Here is an 18,822-nt window from a genome sequence, read left to right as displayed (position 1 = left end):
AACATATCTCTTGGCTTTCTTCGTATCTGTATCTAGAGCTTGCCCTGAAAAAGGCAATAGCTCCAAGAATTTATCCGTGAACTCCTCCACACCCATGTGCTCTGACTGCCTCAGTTGCTCAAACTCAATCATCTTCAGTTCTCTGGAACTGTCTGGAAAAGCCCATCCAGTGAACTCATTTGCAAATTCCTCCCATGTCATGCCGTCTAGTCTCGGGTCCACATAACACTTGAACCATTCCCGTGCCTTCTTGCACTTTAAAGTGAACCCTGCCATCTGAATGGCCCTGCTGTCATTTGCCCCTAGCTCATCAGTTATTGTCTTCACTACTCTCAGATACTCAAAGGGGTCATCCCCTGACTTGTACTTGGGAGCATCCAGCTTGAGGTAATCTGTCATCTTTACTTTGCTCCCCCCGGCTGAGCTAGGTCTGGAAGGTTGAGTAACTGGGGCTGCTAGTTCTATAGGTGGTGGAGGTGGGGGTGCAGCATTCCCCGAGGTGGGGTTTGCCGGGTTAGGATAGAAGGGTGAGGGTGGATAAGCTGGGTACTGTGTGTAAGGTGGATAGAAAGGTGGATAAGGCATGTAGGTAGGGTAGGGGTTAAAGCTGGAGTAATCCGATGTACCTCCCATCGGATACCCTGAACCCTGTGGGAAGGGTGGATAGTGGGGTGGAAAACCATACCCCGAGGCCTGAACGCCTCCCTGAGACTCCCCTGTCCCCTCTTCCTCCATGCTCACATCCAAGTTCCCATCCCTCCTCTGATCCTCTTCCATAACCTCTTTCACATCTGAAGAACTTCCTCCTCTATCTGTCCCCCTTCTACTAGCGTCAAAAGACCTTCTAGGGTCCCTTGACACTCTTTCTCTGTTGGCTCTACAAGACATTGCCCTAGGCAATGTAGGAGGACGGGCGCTCGTGCCCTCATCCTCAGGTGGTACTCCAGTCAATCTTGCCGATCGACGGGTTCCTCTCATCCTATTTCTGAAAAACAGTACACATTACACAGACATTAGCATCATATGGTTCATGTGGGCACACATGAACCCTCATCACATATACATCATTCATATCATAGCATCAATGCACATGTATATAATCATGGCATTTCACATCATCATACAAGACAGGACTCCACATCCTATCCTAGTGGACATGATCTTTCCTATTGTGCTTGACCTTCTAGAACATCTATGAGCCCGACACTCTAGGTCCGATCCTATGAACCTAGGGCTCTGATACCATTCTGTAACGACCCGAAAATCGGATCGCTACCGGCATTTGTGCATTTGTGCATTTGTGCCTCCAAAACTAACCAATCATGCATAAACCTATTCTACAACATTCTCAAGCATTCCCAAGCAACCATACAAGCTCCTAGGGGCATCAAACCAACAAAAACCCCAACTACAACACACAAGCAACTCACATTGCTAAAAAAAAACACATATAAAACCCATAAACCTAACTATGACCTAAACATGCATTCTATCCCCATGAACTTCATAAAACTTGTTTAAAACATAACATAAGCTAGAGATCGACTCTTACCTCTTGAAGATCGAGAGTAGAGGTGACCAAACTTGGAGTTGGGAGAGATTTGAGTTCTTGAACCTCAAAGCTCCAAAACTTTGCTCAAAAGCTCAAATCTTCAAAACGAAGTTAAAATAAGTGAAAAACTTGAAAGATCTAGAGGAAAAACATCAAAGATCGGTGAGGGGAGGCGGAAAGCGCACCGTGGCCGGAAATGGGGAGAAAGCTCGCCCATTTTCGGCTAAGGGACCCTTTTATAGTGGCTGGCCAGGCCACGTTCGGGGGCCGAATGTGCCTCCGCATGCATGCCATGTTCGGCGGCCGAACCTGGACTTCCCTCACTTGTGCTTTCGGGGGCCTAAAGGCGCTCCCGAAGGCATGCATGTTCGGCGGCCGAACCTGAGTTTTCCTTCAAGGTTGTTTTAATGCAAAAACTCATTTCCATTTTACTTAAAACCATGAAATACCTTAAAACATTTTATGAAAACATGTTTCTACCCTACTAGAGGCTTCCGACATCCGAGATTCCACCGGACGGTAGGAATTCCGATACCGGAGTCTAGCCGGGTATTACATTTATGATGCTTGTACTTGTGTCATAAATTTTTCTTACAATTGTGTAATTTGCTAACACTTATAGTTTGACCGGAAGATGTTTGTCGGGAGAAAACTATATACCGGCATATATTTTAAAGCATAGACATATTATCAAAATTTAGTGATACTTATAGTTTATGTCGGAAAATATTTTACACATACAATTTGCCGATACTTATATATTGCATTAACAAATTTGTATTGGGATAGACTCATTTTATTGTAGTGACTCATTTATATATGTCTTAGTCCATGATGAATGGGTTGATACAAAATGGTGAGTTATAAGATACCTACTCTTTCTCGAGACTATTTAAATGGGCTAAACAAAAACTCTCTCTAATAGGGATGAGTTTGTTTAGTAGATTTTGGGTAACTCGGAAGTCCGGCGGACAAGAATTGGTAACGTGAAATTCACTGATTAGGGGTGTATCTAGAGTACAATCCATTCTAGAGATTAGTCCTAATCGGGTCTTGGTTGTCGGTAATGATAGTGGGGAAGGTCCTATCAACCGGGGTGTGGAGCAATAACAATCAAAAGAAGGAACTATGGGTTGTTTAGCACGTCTTTTAGTCTTTTTAAGTATGATAAATACAAGTGTTCATAATTTCCATATATTAATGATCGACTTGTCAATCTAAGAGATAATGCCACGAAATCACACATTCTGAATTAGAGTTAAAATTTCTTTAAATTCTTGGTGCTAGAAATAGAGAAAAATGTACAAAGCTTAACTTTATTTTCTCATATATATAACTTCATGGCAGGAAAAGGGTTATTAAAGGCTTTATTTATTTCTGTCAAATTCAAAGGCAAGCCGTTGATCTCTCATGCCAGCCACAGAGAACGAAGACTTTGTCAACCTCATTACAACCCATTTTCATTTTGCCCCATGCGTAAACCATTTTGTCCAAATTCTCCTATTCTTAGTACATTTTCGTCTTCCCTCTTCTTCCTTCTCTAGCTCATTCTCTCTCTTCTTCTCTCTATGCCATCAAAATTTTACCACGTCCCCAACCTTCATCTCCACCCCCAAAGCACCCTGTTCCCTACCAATATAGTCCGCGCGCATTGTTGCTCCTATATGCCTGTTAAGGGTGGGCACGCCGCCCCACAAGTGCGCGCGCCTCCCTTTATCGCCACCATGGCTTTTCTAAATAAACCCTTGTTTCTTCTTTTTCTGGTTCTATCATCAACGCATTTTGTTGCCTGTTTAGAATTGGCAGACTCTGAAATTCTCGTTAAGTTCAAGGGCTCTCTATCCAATTCTTCTGCATTAGACAACTGGAGCGAAAAAACCAATCCATGCACAGGAGATGTGTCAAATTGGAATGGTGTTATTTGTATTAAAGGTTTCGTTAGGGGTTTGCAGCTTGAGAGAATGGGATTAACGGGCAAGATTGATGTGGAAACTCTAACAGGCATGTCAGATTTGAGAACTCTTAGCTTCATGAATAATGATTTAGATGGTCCCATGCCTGAGTTAAAGAAACTCAGATCATTGAAGGTGGTGTCCCTGTCAAATAACCATTTTTCCGGGGAGATTCCAACCGATGCTTTTAAAGGTATGTGGTCTGTTTATTTTATTTTATTTTTTTATTGTATGTGCGTGTGTTTTTTTTTTTTTTTCACATTTAATAGGTACTTAATTAATAATCACATTGCCAAATAAGAGCTAATTAAATTAACCCAATTTTTCATATGCAGGTATGTCGAAGTTGAAGCAATTAGCCCTGTCCGAAAACGAGTTTACAGGTGCCATTCCTTCATCACTTGCTACTCTGCCAAAGCTTTTAGAGTTGAGGCTTGAAGGGAACAAATTTACGGGGAACTTGCCCAATTTTTCAATAAGTACTTTTGCATCATTCAATGTGTCCAACAACGAACTGGAGGGACCAATTCCTGCAACCCTTAGTATGATGGATTCCTCATCTTTTTTTGGTGAGTATACCCTTTATATAAACCGCAAATATTTCCTCTTTTCATTCCAAGACATCATCCAATGGCTTGGCCTTCAAATGAACAAATAAAACTTGGTCTTGTTTTTGAAAGGGATGAGGAAGCTATCTTTAATCATCTAAGAAACCAAATAACTGCTGATTACATTCTTTGTTAAAACAAGACTTAAAGGCATTTTTCACCTCCTTCTGCTTCGCTTTGGGTTTTCACCTTTTGAGCATGCTGGTTCCCAAGCCAAGTTTTAGTTACGCGAGTTTCCTGTTGCTGCTTTTTGCTTTTGTCTATGTTTTTTCTGTTATTATTAGTTCTTGCAATTGTATCGGTTTTTTGGCTCTAGCTCCTGCGTTTGAGCGCCTAGTTTATTACGTTTTTTTTTTTTTTTTTTTTTTTTTTTCCCGTGTTGTCTTAGCTGCAGGATCAGCCTTTCTTTGCTCACAGATCTTTTATTTTTTGTCTTCAGCTTTGCTGTTGCCTTAGTGCTTTGTCTTGTTTTTCCTTTCAGTTTTTCTGGATCTCCTTCTTTTATTATATCTTCTTGTTAAAAATAAATAATTGATAATTAAATCCACATGATTTTTCAATTTTTCTAATGCTGTGATTGATTGATAAACAGGAAACAAAGATCTCTGTGGACAACCACTCAGCCAATGCAATACAAATAACGCCTCCGCAGCCATCGCCACCAATTTTGATCGCTCCACGTCCAAGTCCATCTCCTCCACTACCTCCACCTCCACCTACACCTCCACCTACACCTCCACCTCAAACTCAAATTCAAGCGGTCAATCTAGCTCTAAGAAGGTCTCCTTAGCAAGTATAATTGTGGTGGGTATAGTTATGGCAGTAGCACTTGCAGCCATCTTTGCAGCTGCCTTCATCCTCCTTAAGCGTCGGAAACAAACATCTGAATCAATAGAGGCACCACCACAGTCAAGCATTCGAAAGAAAACAGGTTTTGGAGGAGAAGACCAGATTCCACAGGGATCACAATCAGAACAATCGGCGGCGACTGGAGGAAAGAAGGCTGAGACCACAAAGTTGTCTTTCTTGAGGAATGACAGGGAGAGATTTGATTTGTCAGACTTATTGAAAGCCTCAGCTGAGGTTATGGGCAGTGGTTGCTTTGGGTCATCTTACAAGGCTGCTCTTTCAAATGGGCCAGTCATGGTGGTTAAGAGGTTTAAGCAAATGAATAATGTTGGCAAAGAGGAATTTCATGAACATATGAGGAGGTTAGGGAGATTGAGGCATCCTAATTTACTACCTCTTGTTGCTTTTTATTATAGGAAGGAAGAGAAACTCTTGATCACTGACTACGTTGACAATGGCAGCTTATCTATTCGTCTTCATGGTATGCTTTATTTTGATTTTAATTTTTGGAACTTTCTTACATTTATAGCAGGGCATATTCACTTGTCTAACTAAAAATCGACGAATCTATAAAATGATGGTAGACCCTTTTAAAACTAAGGAAATTTCTCATACTTGAACATTCAAATTAAAGACTGCTTTCCAATGCTACTCTATTTTTCCAGGACACCAAGCTCTAGGCCAACCAAGCATGGATTGGGCAACCAGATTAAAGACTGTCAAAGGAGTGGCTAATGGCCTTTCGTACCTTTACAAAGAGCTGCCGAGCATAATAACAGCTCATGGTCACCTTAAATCATCTAATATTCTTCTGAACCAATCCAACGAACCCCTTCTTACAGACTATGCATTAGTTCCAGTTATAAATCAAGAGAATGCCCATGAACTCATGGTGGCCTACAAGTCACCTGAATATTTGCAACTAGGTAGGATTACCAAGAAGACAGATGTATGGAGTCTTGGGATATTGATTCTTGAGCTTCTAACTGGAAAATTTCCACCAAACATTCTGCCACCAGGTAAAGCAACTGAGGAGGAAGATTTGACAAGTTGGGCAAAAGCTATAACAGAGGATCAATGGCAGAATCAAGTGATTGACAAGGAAATTAGTGAAACCAAGGATAGTGAAGGTGAAATGTTGAAGCTACTGAGAATTGGCATCAGCTGTTGTGAAGGGGATGTAGAGAAAAGGTTGGATTTAAAGGAGGCAGTTGAGAGAATTAATGAATTGAAAGAGAAAGATACTGATGAAAATTTCTAATCTATATGCTCGTGAAGGAGACGTGAAGTCTATAAAGGGAACGTATGATGACTTCACTCATCCTTGATCAAATATAACTGTGGATGACATATATTTTTTTTTTTTTTGCAAAATTTGAGAAATTCAAGATCTTTGTGGGAATGGTAATTTATGCGCACTAATTAAGATTTTTCTTTCAAAGAAAAACAATTGTTTATCGGTGTAAATTGTTGGGCGGAAGTTGGAGAATTGGAGGTTTGGTAAATGCAAGTTTTTGATGTCCTTATGCCACTAATTAACAAAGCTTAGGACTTGAAGGTCACAGGCTTTTCTGTCTCTGATCTCTCTTTCCCTTTATATCTTATTAAAAAAATTATTTGGTGTTGAATATGCGCCAAATGGGGTTTTGCATTATATATTCAAACCTTTTTTTTTTTTTTTTTTTTTTTAAGTTTCGCCCTGTATATATACAACTCAATTTTGAATGAGCAATAGTTTTTGCACAAGCAAAAAGTCAGATCCGAATGACTTGGATGGTCAAAATTGATATTTGAGGAGTTATAGTGCAAACATGATTTTAAGGAAAATTTTATTATTTTTCGTTGATATAGCTATATGTTTGGGATATCTTTTATGAATCTTAACCGAATAATGTTTGGGTCATATTCCCATTACAAGTCCAAGGTTCTTTAGTTTATGCACAATTGGCGTTTTTTTTTTTTTTTTTTCTTTTAAATTTGGTTTTCATTCTAATATCACTTAGGGCATTGTTCTCAAATCCAGTGATTAAGATGGGTGAATTGGCCACTTCAATTAATTTTTCAGCTTTTGCTCAAAATTTCATGAGAAATTGTAGCTAATTATTTCAAGTATATATAAGTAATAGTTTAGCATAGATAACTAAAACATTTTCTCAAACACGATCAATCATTTTCAGTAGAGATAATAACACTGATTAAATAAAGATGAAACAAAGTAGAGATAAAATTAGCAAACTATTTTCATCACATTCCTATCAAAATCATATCAGCATAAAAATATATATCAAAGCTAAACATCAAATGCTGAATTTAAAAAGTATAGGGTGAAAAAGGTTAAACACAAAATTATAGTGGTTTGGCTAATTTAGCCTACACCTATTCTCTTAAGGATTTTTCTTGAGTTTTGAATCTATACTATAGCTCTTTTATATAGGTAAAAGAATAACCTTTCTACAAACAACAAGATTTCCAGGTACTTGAAAATCTTTATATGTTTGATACCACATTCAAGCTTCGACCTAAGCTTTTTTTGGCAACTGAGATATTTTGTTGCAATAAGTTTTCTTGATTAGATGTATTTAGTGAAAAATTAGATAAAAGAAAATATATATTTAAGTGTAATTAAGAAATGTAACCAAACTTAAGTATAGGTTGTTAAGCTTTGTGATAGTTCTTCTTTGCCTATAAAGAGGAAGATATTGTGCTATAAAAATGTAAGAGAGAGAAGTGTGACTTTTTGTAAAAGTGTGCTGGAAAGATGAAAAAGAAAAAAAAAGGAAAAAATTTCTGTATATTACTATGTTTTTCTTTATTAAAGTTTGATATTTATTTTATCTTCTATCTTTTCCTTCCTTTTGTTGTGGTATTTTGAAGTGTTATATATTTGATAAAGTTAAAGTTATAACTTTGTTGTGGTATTTTGAAGTGTTATATATTTGATAAAGTTAAAGTTATAACTTTTGATTTTTTGGTTATTGAACATTTGGTATTTTTATACAGAATCGTATGCTCTATTTTCTGGATTTAGATATTTATTTTCTATTTTTGAATTTCTAATTTCAGTTCTAAAAATTTATTTTTCATTCTAATTTTAATACTGGTATTAAAGCTTGTCTTTCATTTTCAATAGTGGTACTAGAGTTTGGTTTTGTTTTGCAATAGCGGTATCAAAGACCAAATGATCTTTAGGTTCTTCATCATATGTTAAATCAGATTGAATGTCAATAGCCTCATGTAATATAACATGGGATGGATCTGACCTATACCTTCTCAGTATTGATACATGGAAATATTGTGTATAGGGTCAAGATCCGGTGGCAAGGCTAATCTGTAAGCCAAAGGACCCACTCGCTCAATAGCTTCAAATGGCCCAATAAACTGAGAATTAAGCTTACCCTTCTTCCCAAATCTAAGAATCTTTTTCCATGGCGACACCTTGGGAAAGACTTTATCCCCAATATCGTATTCAATATCCCTCTTCTTCAAGTCTATCTAGGATTTCTTTCTATCAGAGGCAGTCTTTAACCTCTCCTTTATTAGCCTTACTTTTTCTTTTATTTGTCTCACTAGATCTTGCCCTATGGTTTTTCCTTCGCTCGACTTTGTCCTATATAAGGGAGTCCTACACTTCCTCCCATATAAAGCCTCATAAGGTGTCATCTTAATATTAGAATAATAGCTATTGTTGTAGGAAAATTCTACAAACGGAAGGTACTATTTCTAACTACCTTCAAAATCAACGGCACAACCCCGTACCATATCCCTTAATATCTGGATTACTTTTTCAGCTTGACCATCAGTTTAAGGATGAAAAGTCGTGCTTAAATTTAAATTGGTTCCTAAAGCTTCATGTAATTTCTTCTAGAATCTAGAGGTCAATCTGGGGTCCTTGTTAGAAATAATGGAAGATGTAACACCGTGGAACTACACTATCTCCTTGATATACAATTCTGCTTATCTCTCCAATGGGAAGTCTATTCTCACAGGCGAGAAGTGTACTGACTTAGTTAAGTGGTCCACTATTACCCAAATTGAATCATGCTTTTTCTGTGTAAGAGGTAATCTGATGATAAATTCCATTGAAATTCTATCCCACCTCCATTCGAGAATTGAGATTGGGTATAACAACCCACATGGTATTTTGCTTTCACTTACTAGCTGATCAAGCACTTAGATATATACCCTACTATGCTTCTCTTCATACCAGGCCATCAAAACTGTTTTCTTAAGTCTTGATACATCTTACCACTATCTAGGTGCATGGAATAAGGGCTACGAAGTGCTTCCTCTAGAATTCTTCTCCTTAAATCTCATGTTTGAGGAACACAAATTTGATCTTCAAAGTACAAACAACCATCATCCCTCACCACATACTTCTTTTTCTTTCCCTCTTTGGTTTGCTCAATCCATTTACTAGTTGTTAGAGATGTAGAGGATTGTCCATGATACTAGCTTTAACCCCTCTTTTGTGCCCCTTTTATTTTCTACTCTAATCTTCTTCTTTGACTTACTCTAAGTTGTAGGCTATCTCCATGAGAATTGAAAATTCCCTTATGTGCTTAGTTGTAAGATATATTCTGATATCAATAAGTAAACCTTGCTCGAAGCACTTACATATTTTCTCCTTTGTAATGACATCTCACCCTCTCCTCCCAAAGCTCAACTATTAAGAAGTGGCAAACATGGCATAAAAACCAAGGTGCAAAAGGGAATCAAGAAGCAAATGGAAACCTTGTAACCTTTGAATTTAAATCTTTGCTTTTGAAAACTATGTTTTAATGAATTATGAACAATTTCTTTTTGGATAATTTTACTTTTGTTTTCTTTTTTTGCTGACGACAAAATGGGGGGCTAGTATGGTTGTGTTGTGTTTATTTTAATTATTTTTGTTTGTTTTTGCTGTTTATTAGTGATAACTAGCTTAATATGTTAATAGGTATGAATATCTTCTTAAAAATGCTAGTTGGTATCTGCTTACAAAATTGAAATGGAACATTTTCTAAATATGTAAATTCTTTTCAGCATGCCTTTTCTAAATATGATTTTGTTTATCTGCTTTTTGCTCCCTAAGAATCATGATTGGATATAAGGATTAGTCTTAAGGGGAGTTTTTTGTTGTTACATAAGCGTATATTGTGTGCATACATATAGGGGTAACTTTCTAGCTCTGGCTTAAATTAAAATACATATATTTTAATCAAAGCTAAATTTTTTTGAAGATCAATAAGTTTTGTAATCATCAAAAGGGGGAGATTGTTGGCCCCATAAGTTGTGAAAGAGCTTAATTTTAATGATACCAAAAGTTAATGAGTCTATCTATCTAACAATCTTCAGATGTTTAAGTTGAAAATAGATTATCTAAATGTTGAACAATCGATGAAGCTACTACAACAGAAAAGAAGAGAACAATGAAAATAACTCAAGATGAATCAAAGGAAAAGACCTTCAAGATGAGTATTAAATGTAAGAAGAATTAAGTGAAATGATGAGCCAATAATTGGTCATAAAAATTATTTTCTAATGCATTAAAGTTGTATTAGTGTATAAAGCATTTCTTGAAATTCAAAGTCATTTTTAAGATTTTAAAAATATCGAGAAACTAAGTGTTTGAAATAAATTGAGTTAGTTATCTATTTTCTTAACTAACTTTTTCAAAGGCTAAAATTAGATATCTAATTTTATAATGCTTTTAGATTTAGATATTTAATTTCTATATGCTTTCTTTTTAGATAACTAATTTTAGTCTATATATTTTCAACATTACAATGACTACTTTTTGAAAAATTTATTATCATTGAATAACCTTTGTAGCTGATATGAAAATTTACAAGAGATCATTTGTCTTCATAAATTCTTAAGGAAAGTATTAATATTCTGAGAGTGCTTACAATCTCACTTGCTTTCATTTAATAACGCTAATCCTCATTTGCAAATTTTTCCTCTCTATTCTTTGTAACATTCTCTTGTAATTGCTGAGAGTTATTGAGAATGAGTTTTTAAAGTTGATCAAGTGAGTGTATTCACTTGATAGAAGTTGTTAAACACCTATTAAAGTTGTTGAAAGATAAAAGCAAACTCTAATACCACTATTGAAAATAAACGACAAGCTCTAATACCAATATTGAAATTAGAATGAAAAATAGACGTCTAAAACTGAAATTAGATATTCCAAAATAGAAAATAAATATTTAAACCCAGAAAATAGAGCATATGATTAAGTATAAAAAGATCAAATGTCCAGTAATAAAATCAAAGATTCAAAAGCTGTAACTTCATCAAACACATAACAAAAGATTCAAAATGGCATAACAAAAGGGAGGAAAAGATGAAGATAAAATAAATACCAAACTTCAATAAAGAAAAATATAGTAATACAAAGCTTTTTTTTTTTCTTTTTCTTCTTCATCTTTCCAGCATACTTTTACAGAAAATCACACTTCTCTCTCTTATAATTTTATAGCACAATATCTTCCTTCTTATAGGTAAAAGAGAAGCCTTGCAAAACTTAACAACCCATACTATATTTCTTGCCTTACACTCAAATATTTTATTTAATCTAATTTTTAATAAAATATATCCAATCAAAAAAACTTATTACAGCAAAATATTTCAGCTGCCAATACTCCTCCTTGAGAATTTTACTGCAAATTCTGGAGCTCCTCCTTAAATGTAGTAAAATATTCACTATTGTTAAAAAAATTAGAGAAGAGAATGGATATCTAAATAATGAAATTAGATAAAGCCAATAATAAAATTGAGAAAAAAAATATAACAAGCTTAGTAGATTTTCTCTAACTCTCTCCTTAAACAACAGATCATAAAAAAAAAATGATAGAAAGCTTTTCAACAAAAAAGTTTTAAATTTCATAGGGTTCCTTTCATAAATTTTTCTTCAGTTTATGAACATGCATAAGGTCCCTTCCTTAAATTTTACTGCAATTTATGGAGATACATCAGATTCCTATAACAAATTTTTTTTTTTCAGTAATTTAGAGATATGATAGTCTTAAACCTTAGGTTAAAGACATGATGGTATGAAACAACAGTTTAAAGAGATGATGGTTTGAATCACAGTTTAAAAATATAAGTCTCCTCAATAAATTTTAGATTAGTTTATAGACATGCAGGTCTCTCGTAAATTTCAGAAATCCTCTCAAACAAAAAGATACAAACCAAACTCTCATAGCTTGTTCACACATGAAAATAGAGGACAAAAACAACAAACTTGATAAAACAAGCTTCATTTTGACAAAAACAACCACAAAAGCTTTGAAAAATACTATACTTGAGTTTTCAAACTAATCCATTAAGATCTACATGGCGAAACTATACTAAAAACATTCATCACATACTTTAACTAACTCATAATTATTTACTAATGCAATTATTTTTAATTTTAAAATACTTTTATTATTAAATTACACGATCAATTGTACAATAAATTTGCTATTAGCTTTATATATATAAAGCTAAACATAGTAAATAATTTAAATTAAATAATGGACTCAATAGATGAATATTTGAAAAAAATATTTCCACATTCCTACATAAAAGGCAAGAGTAAAGTATAAAGGGAATATATATTTTTGGATCCCTAGCCTAATGTCTCTTTCTTTTTTCCTAACAACTCTTTCTCTCTTCTTTCTTCCTCCTCAACTCTTTTGTGCAACTTTTTTAGAGATAGACTTTCATTACAAACATAGAGATTTTATTGCCACTGGAATTTTCAAACTAATCCATTGAAATCCGCATTGCAAAATTATATCAAAACCTTCTTCATATACATTATTGACCTTTAAAAGGTAGTTATGTAGAGAGTAGTAAAATTATTTTTAAACTTATAAAAATATAAATATAGAACAAAATTAATTTTGTAAATAAATAACTAAAAATTTGATAAAAATAAATTAATTAATGAAATTTCTTTTTGCTAACAATTTAATTTTATAAATCATGTTAAATTTTTGAAAGCTACAATTTTAAATTGTATAAGTAGTTTCATGTATATAAAAATTCTTTATTTCAATATTAATCAATAGTTTTTATTTTTTAAAATAAAAATTTATCACTTGAGTGACGAAAAAATTATGCTTTCAATATTAATTAAATAAAGTATTTTTAAAATAGATATCATTAACCTCCTCTTATTACATATTATAAAAGGTATTTCATACTTTTATTTTGATATGTTTAAAATTTTTAATTGCTATCGATCTTTATTAATTATAAAAAATACATTGAAACTTTAACATAAATTTCTATATATCTGGTTCAATTTTCATTAATTAATATATTAGAAATTAAAATAATTATAATTAAAAAATATATATTTTTCAATATTGAATTTATTAAAGCTTATCGTATAAAATTTTTTATTTTTAATTTTGCATTGGTAATATAAGAAAATTTATTTTCTACATAATATTGCACTTTTTAATATAAAATTTTTAATAATTAATTATATCTAATAAATTAAACTTTAATAAATACAATGTTGTACTCATAAAAAAATAGGATGAACTATAAAATAATAACAAAGTTATTAAATAAAATATTTATTTAAGAAAAAAAGATAATTTTATTAATAACTCATTTTTAATTTATTTTTTCACATAAAAATAGAAAATGAAGATATTTATTTTTTTTTATTTTGTTAAACTTGAATCTATTGTACCATATTATTATTGTGACTTTTTTAAAATAAAATTAAAGTTTAATAATTTTTTTAAAATAAATTAAAAAAATAAAAAAAAAAGAAGAAATTCAAAGGCAAACACCTATGAGTGAAAATTACCCATAATAAATTATATGTATGATAGAAATAGTGAAAATCAAGATCCATATTATTATGTAAAGAAATAGGATTACAGAAATGGAAACTGATTACGTTGTATCAACTAAGTCTAAAGCCCATATGCAAATGGCTTTTGACTAAACATCTTATAAATGTCTTTTTTGAAGATATCTCGCTCAGATCTCTACCACTACCTCCTCAGAGAATGCGTCCACCAAGACATACTGCAGAATTACATTGGCTTTGACAACAATAATCAATTGTGGTATCACACCAGTCCCATTTTGTAACGACCCGGAAATCCGACCCGTTACCGGCGCTAGGATCCAGATCGGCTTAAGGCCGCCGGGACCCGTAGCAAGCCTACATACCTCCTATAAACCTGTGGAATCCCATACATAACAACATATACATGATCTGTAAAAATTTTCTTTTCTCTTATCCAAGCAAAACCTGTGCATGCACAAAATCATACATAAACCCCACACTGGAGTCCTCATCTAATACTCCAATGGGGTATCATCATCATACATATCAGCTTGGATAATCATGGTCATTAACATCATTACTCATTAAACACTCTGTACATAATGGGGATTCACACACCTCTAGGTCAAGCACTACTATAATCCTCAATACATCATCAAATCATTCATTACATTACATGGTCATAAATACTCATTACATCATGTTCATGTCCACTACTATCTATTACAACATACATGACTTAACTTCACTCTAGCCGACTTCCTGATCTATCATGTACCTGCAACTCTGGGGATAAAGGGAGTGGGGTGAGCTACTAGAGCCCAGTGAGCAGAATAATTAAACATCAATTTAAATCATGCTTTCATGTATGCGCCATAACACAAACATTTCACAACAAGGATGAACTTGTCACCATTTAGCCCCTATCTTTCTTACTTATACATGCCGGGGGCGTAGAGCCGTAGTAGGCACACCCGGACTTCCATAATCCGTCATAGTGCCAGGGGCGTAGAGCCGTAGCAGGCACACCTGGACTCACATAGGCTATCATGACATACAAGGGCTAATGGATCATTCAACATTCATCCACATCAACAACAAAGTATGCAATGCAACATATTCGCGAATTCTAATGCAAACAACCTAATATATCTCATGGCATTCATGATGCGTGAATCATGCTAAAACATTTCATTAATTTGCTTTAAAACTTAAAGTTTATTCCACTCACCTCTGGCTAGCTCTGAAGAGACTCTGAAGCAGCTGGCTCACTGCTGGGGGTCTCGGTTCCTCAGGTCCGAACCTACACAGGTGGACTCAAATGAGGGACCAAACATACATGAATATGACTCTAAAATACTCCCCAAAAACCCCCTAAAACATCCTGAAAACATCACATGAAAACATGCAAGAAATGGCTGAACAGGGCACTTTCGGCGGCAGGTTCGGCGGCCGAAAGTCCCTCTGCAGCCGAAAGTCATGCAGGTTCGGCGGCACTTTCGGCGGCCGAACCTCCCAGACAGAGACGAAACTTGAGTTTCGGGGGCAGGCTTCGGCAGCCGAAACTGCCTCCACAAGGGTGGTTCGGCGGCCGAAAGTCACTTCGGCGGCCGAACCTGAGTTTCTGCCGAAGGGCAGAAACTTGGCTCCCTTGTGTCCACAGCCTCCAAAACGCCTCAAAACATGCATAAACTTGTTTCTACACATGCATACACATCATACATCACACCTAGGGGTCTCAAACTATAATATACCCCAACTACAACACTTCAATCAACATACATTGTTCAAATCATCAAAATAACCCATAAACTCAACATGTAACCTAACATGCATTTCTACCCATAGATCTTGCATAAAACTTATTTAAAACACATAAGGAGCTTAAGATCGGCTCTTACCTCTTGAAGATCGAGAGGGAGACGACCTAAACTTGGAGATCCACGAAAATGAGCTCCTGAGTTCCCAAAGCTCCAAAACTTGTTTCAAAAGCTTAAATCTTCAAAACCAAGTGAAAACAAGTGAAAATCTTGAAAGATTTAGAGGAAGAACATCAAAAATGGGTGAGAGACGGCGGAAAGCTCACCTTGGCCGAAAATGGGGAAAAAGCTCGCCCGTTTTCGGCTAAGGGACCCTTTTATAGTGGCTGGCCAGACCACGTTCGGGGGCCGAATGTGCCTCCGCATCCATGAAATGTTCGGCGGCCGAACTTGACTTTCGGCGGCCGAACCTGGGTTTTCCTCCAAAGATTTTTCATGCAAAAACTCATTTAATTTCTTACTTAAAAACATGAAATACATGAAAACATTTCATAAAATCATAGTTTTACCCTTCTAGAGGTTTCCGACATCCGAGGTCCCACCGGACGGTAGGGATTCCGATACCGGAGTCTAGCCGGGTATTACATTCTCCCCCCTTAAGAACATTCATCCCCGAATGTTCCTCAACTAACATACAAAGCATGGCATCAATCATAACATACAACATAGCATACAATATATCATACATGCAACACATAGAACAACTAACACTCACCTCAAAACAGATGGGGGTATTGCTGGAGCATGGACTCCCGTGTCTCCCAGGTGCATTCTTCAATATTGTGGTGGTTCCAAAGGACTTTCACCATCGGGATTTCCTTGTTCCTCAGCTTTCTGATCTGAGTGTCTAGGATCCGTACTGGCTGTTCTACATAGGTGAGATCCTCTTGGATCTCTACATCAGGCTCACTAAGAACCTTGCTCGGATCTGACACGTACTTCCGTAACAGAGAAACATGGAAAACCGGATGGATTCTCTCCATCGAAGCAGGCAAGTCTAGCTTGTACGACACATTACCGACCCTCTGAAGCACCTCGAAAGGACCGATGTACCGTGGAGCTAACTTACCCTTCTTCCCGAACCGAACCACTCCTTTCATAGGAGACACCTTGAGCAAAACCAAATCCCCCTCCTGAAACTCTAGCTGTCTTCTGCGGATATCTGCATAACTCTTCTGCCGACTAGCAGCAGTCTTGATCCTCTCTCTGATTATGGGTACCACCCTGCTGGTAAGCTCTACTAACTCCGGACCCGCAAGAGTCCTCTCTCCTACTTCCTCCCAGCAGATAGGTGATCTGCACTTCCTCCCATACAAAGCTTCGTATGGAGCCATCCCTATGCTAGCATGATAGCTGTTATTGTAGGCAAACTCCACCAAAGGTAGATGCTGCATCCAAGAACCGCCAAAATCTAGCACACACATTCTGAGCATATCCTCTATTGTCTGGATGGTCCTCTCTGACTGTCCGTCTGTCTGTGGGTGGAAGGCAGTACTGAAGTCTAATCTGGTACCCATAGCGTTCTGCAGACTCCGCCAAAACCTGGAGGTGAACTGGGGCCCTCTATCTGACACTATAGATACCGGGACCCCATGCAGTCTGACAATCTCATCTACGTACACCTGCGCCAACTTGTCCACAGAGTAACCACTCCTGACAGGGATGAAGTGAGCAGATTTGGTGAGTCTGTCCACAACCACCCATATGGAGTCCAATCTGTTGGACGTCGCCGGTAACCCCACTACGAAGTCCATAGCTATATTCTCCCATTTCCACTCTGGAATCGGTAGTGGATTCAACATTCCAGCCGGCTTCTGATGCTCTAGTTTTACCCTTTGACACACATCGCAGGCTGACACGAACAGTGCCACGTCCTTCTTCATAGCTGGCCACCAATACACTCTCTTCAGATCCTGATACATCTTGGTGGCTCCAGGGTGAACACTATACCTGGTATTATGGGCTTCCCCCATAATATCTCCCTTCAGACCAATGTCATCTGGCACACATAATCTGTTCCCGTAACGGAGGATCCCCTTATCATCAAACTTGAACTCATTACTCTGGCCTGACTGAACCGTTCTGGCTATCCTGACCAACTCTGGGTCCTCATGCTGTTTCTGAGCTACCTGCTCCAGAAACACGGGTGTCACTCTCATCTGAGCCACTAAGGCACCTGTGCCAGACAACTCCAACTGTAATCCCTCACTCATAAGTCTGTGGAACTCCTTCACCACCGGCCTCCTCTCTGCTGAAATGTGGGATAGACTGCCGAGTGATTTCCGGCTCAGGGCGTCTGCCACAACATTCGCCTTACCCAGATGGTACTGAATCTTGCAATCATAGTCACTCAACAGCTCTACCCATCTCCTCTGCCTCAAGTTTAGTTCTCTCTGACTCAGGATGTACTGCAGGCTCTTATGATCTGTGAAGATCTCACACTTTACCCCATAAAGGTAATGCCTCCACATCTTGAGTGCAAAGATCACTGCTGCCATCTCTAGGTCATGTGTGGGGTAATTCAGCTCATGCTTCTTCAGCTGCCTAGAAGCATAAGCGATCACCCTCTCATTTTGCATTAGCACACAACCCAGTCCCACACGGGACGCATCACAATATACTGAGAAGTCATCATCACTTTTTGGCAGAGCTAACACCGGTGCTGAAGTCAACCTCCTCTTAAGCTCCTCAAAGCTTTCCTCACACTGATCGGTCCATATGAACTTCTGATTCTTCTTTGTCAATTTGGTCATAGGAGCAGCAATCTTTGAGAAGTCCTGAACGAACCTCCTGTAGTAACCTGCTAAACCCAGAAAACTCTTGATCTCGGTCACTGTGGTGGGTCTAGGCCAGTTAGCTACAGCCTCTACCTTCTTGGGGTCTACTTCAATACCCTGTTCTGACACAATGTGCCCCAAGAATGAAATGCTCCTAAGCCAAAACTCACACTTGGAGAACTTGGCATACAAGCCATGCTCTCTCAAGGTCTGTAAAACTGTCCTCAGGTGATGGGCATGCTCCTCTGCATTTCTGGAATACACTAATATATCATCTATGAAGACAATAACGAAGTGATCCAGATACTGACTGAATACTCTGTTCATGAGGTCCATGAATGCTGCAGGGGCGTTGGTCAACCCAAACGGCATCACAAGGAACTCATAGTGCCCATACCTGGTCCTGAAAGCTGTCTTCGGTACATCTTCATTCCTTATCCTCAACTGATGGTACCCTGATCTCAGATCTATTTTGGAGAAAC

General features: G+C 36.8%; 1 pseudogene; it reads left to right on the top strand.

The window, feature by feature from the left end:
• The first annotated feature begins 2,956 nt into the window (after positions 1–2,956).
• On the top strand, positions 2,957–6,514 carry LOC110606448 (annotated as a pseudogene).
• Positions 6,515–18,822: the final 12,308 nt, after the last annotated feature.

The sequence above is a fragment of the Manihot esculenta genome, chromosome 18 (genome assembly GCF_001659605.2).
Source record: "Manihot esculenta cultivar AM560-2 chromosome 18, M.esculenta_v8, whole genome shotgun sequence".
Classification (NCBI taxonomy): domain Eukaryota; kingdom Viridiplantae; phylum Streptophyta; class Magnoliopsida; order Malpighiales; family Euphorbiaceae; genus Manihot; species Manihot esculenta.
The sequence above is the reverse complement of the archived record's forward strand: the minus strand, read 5'-3'. Positions and strand labels throughout refer to the sequence as shown.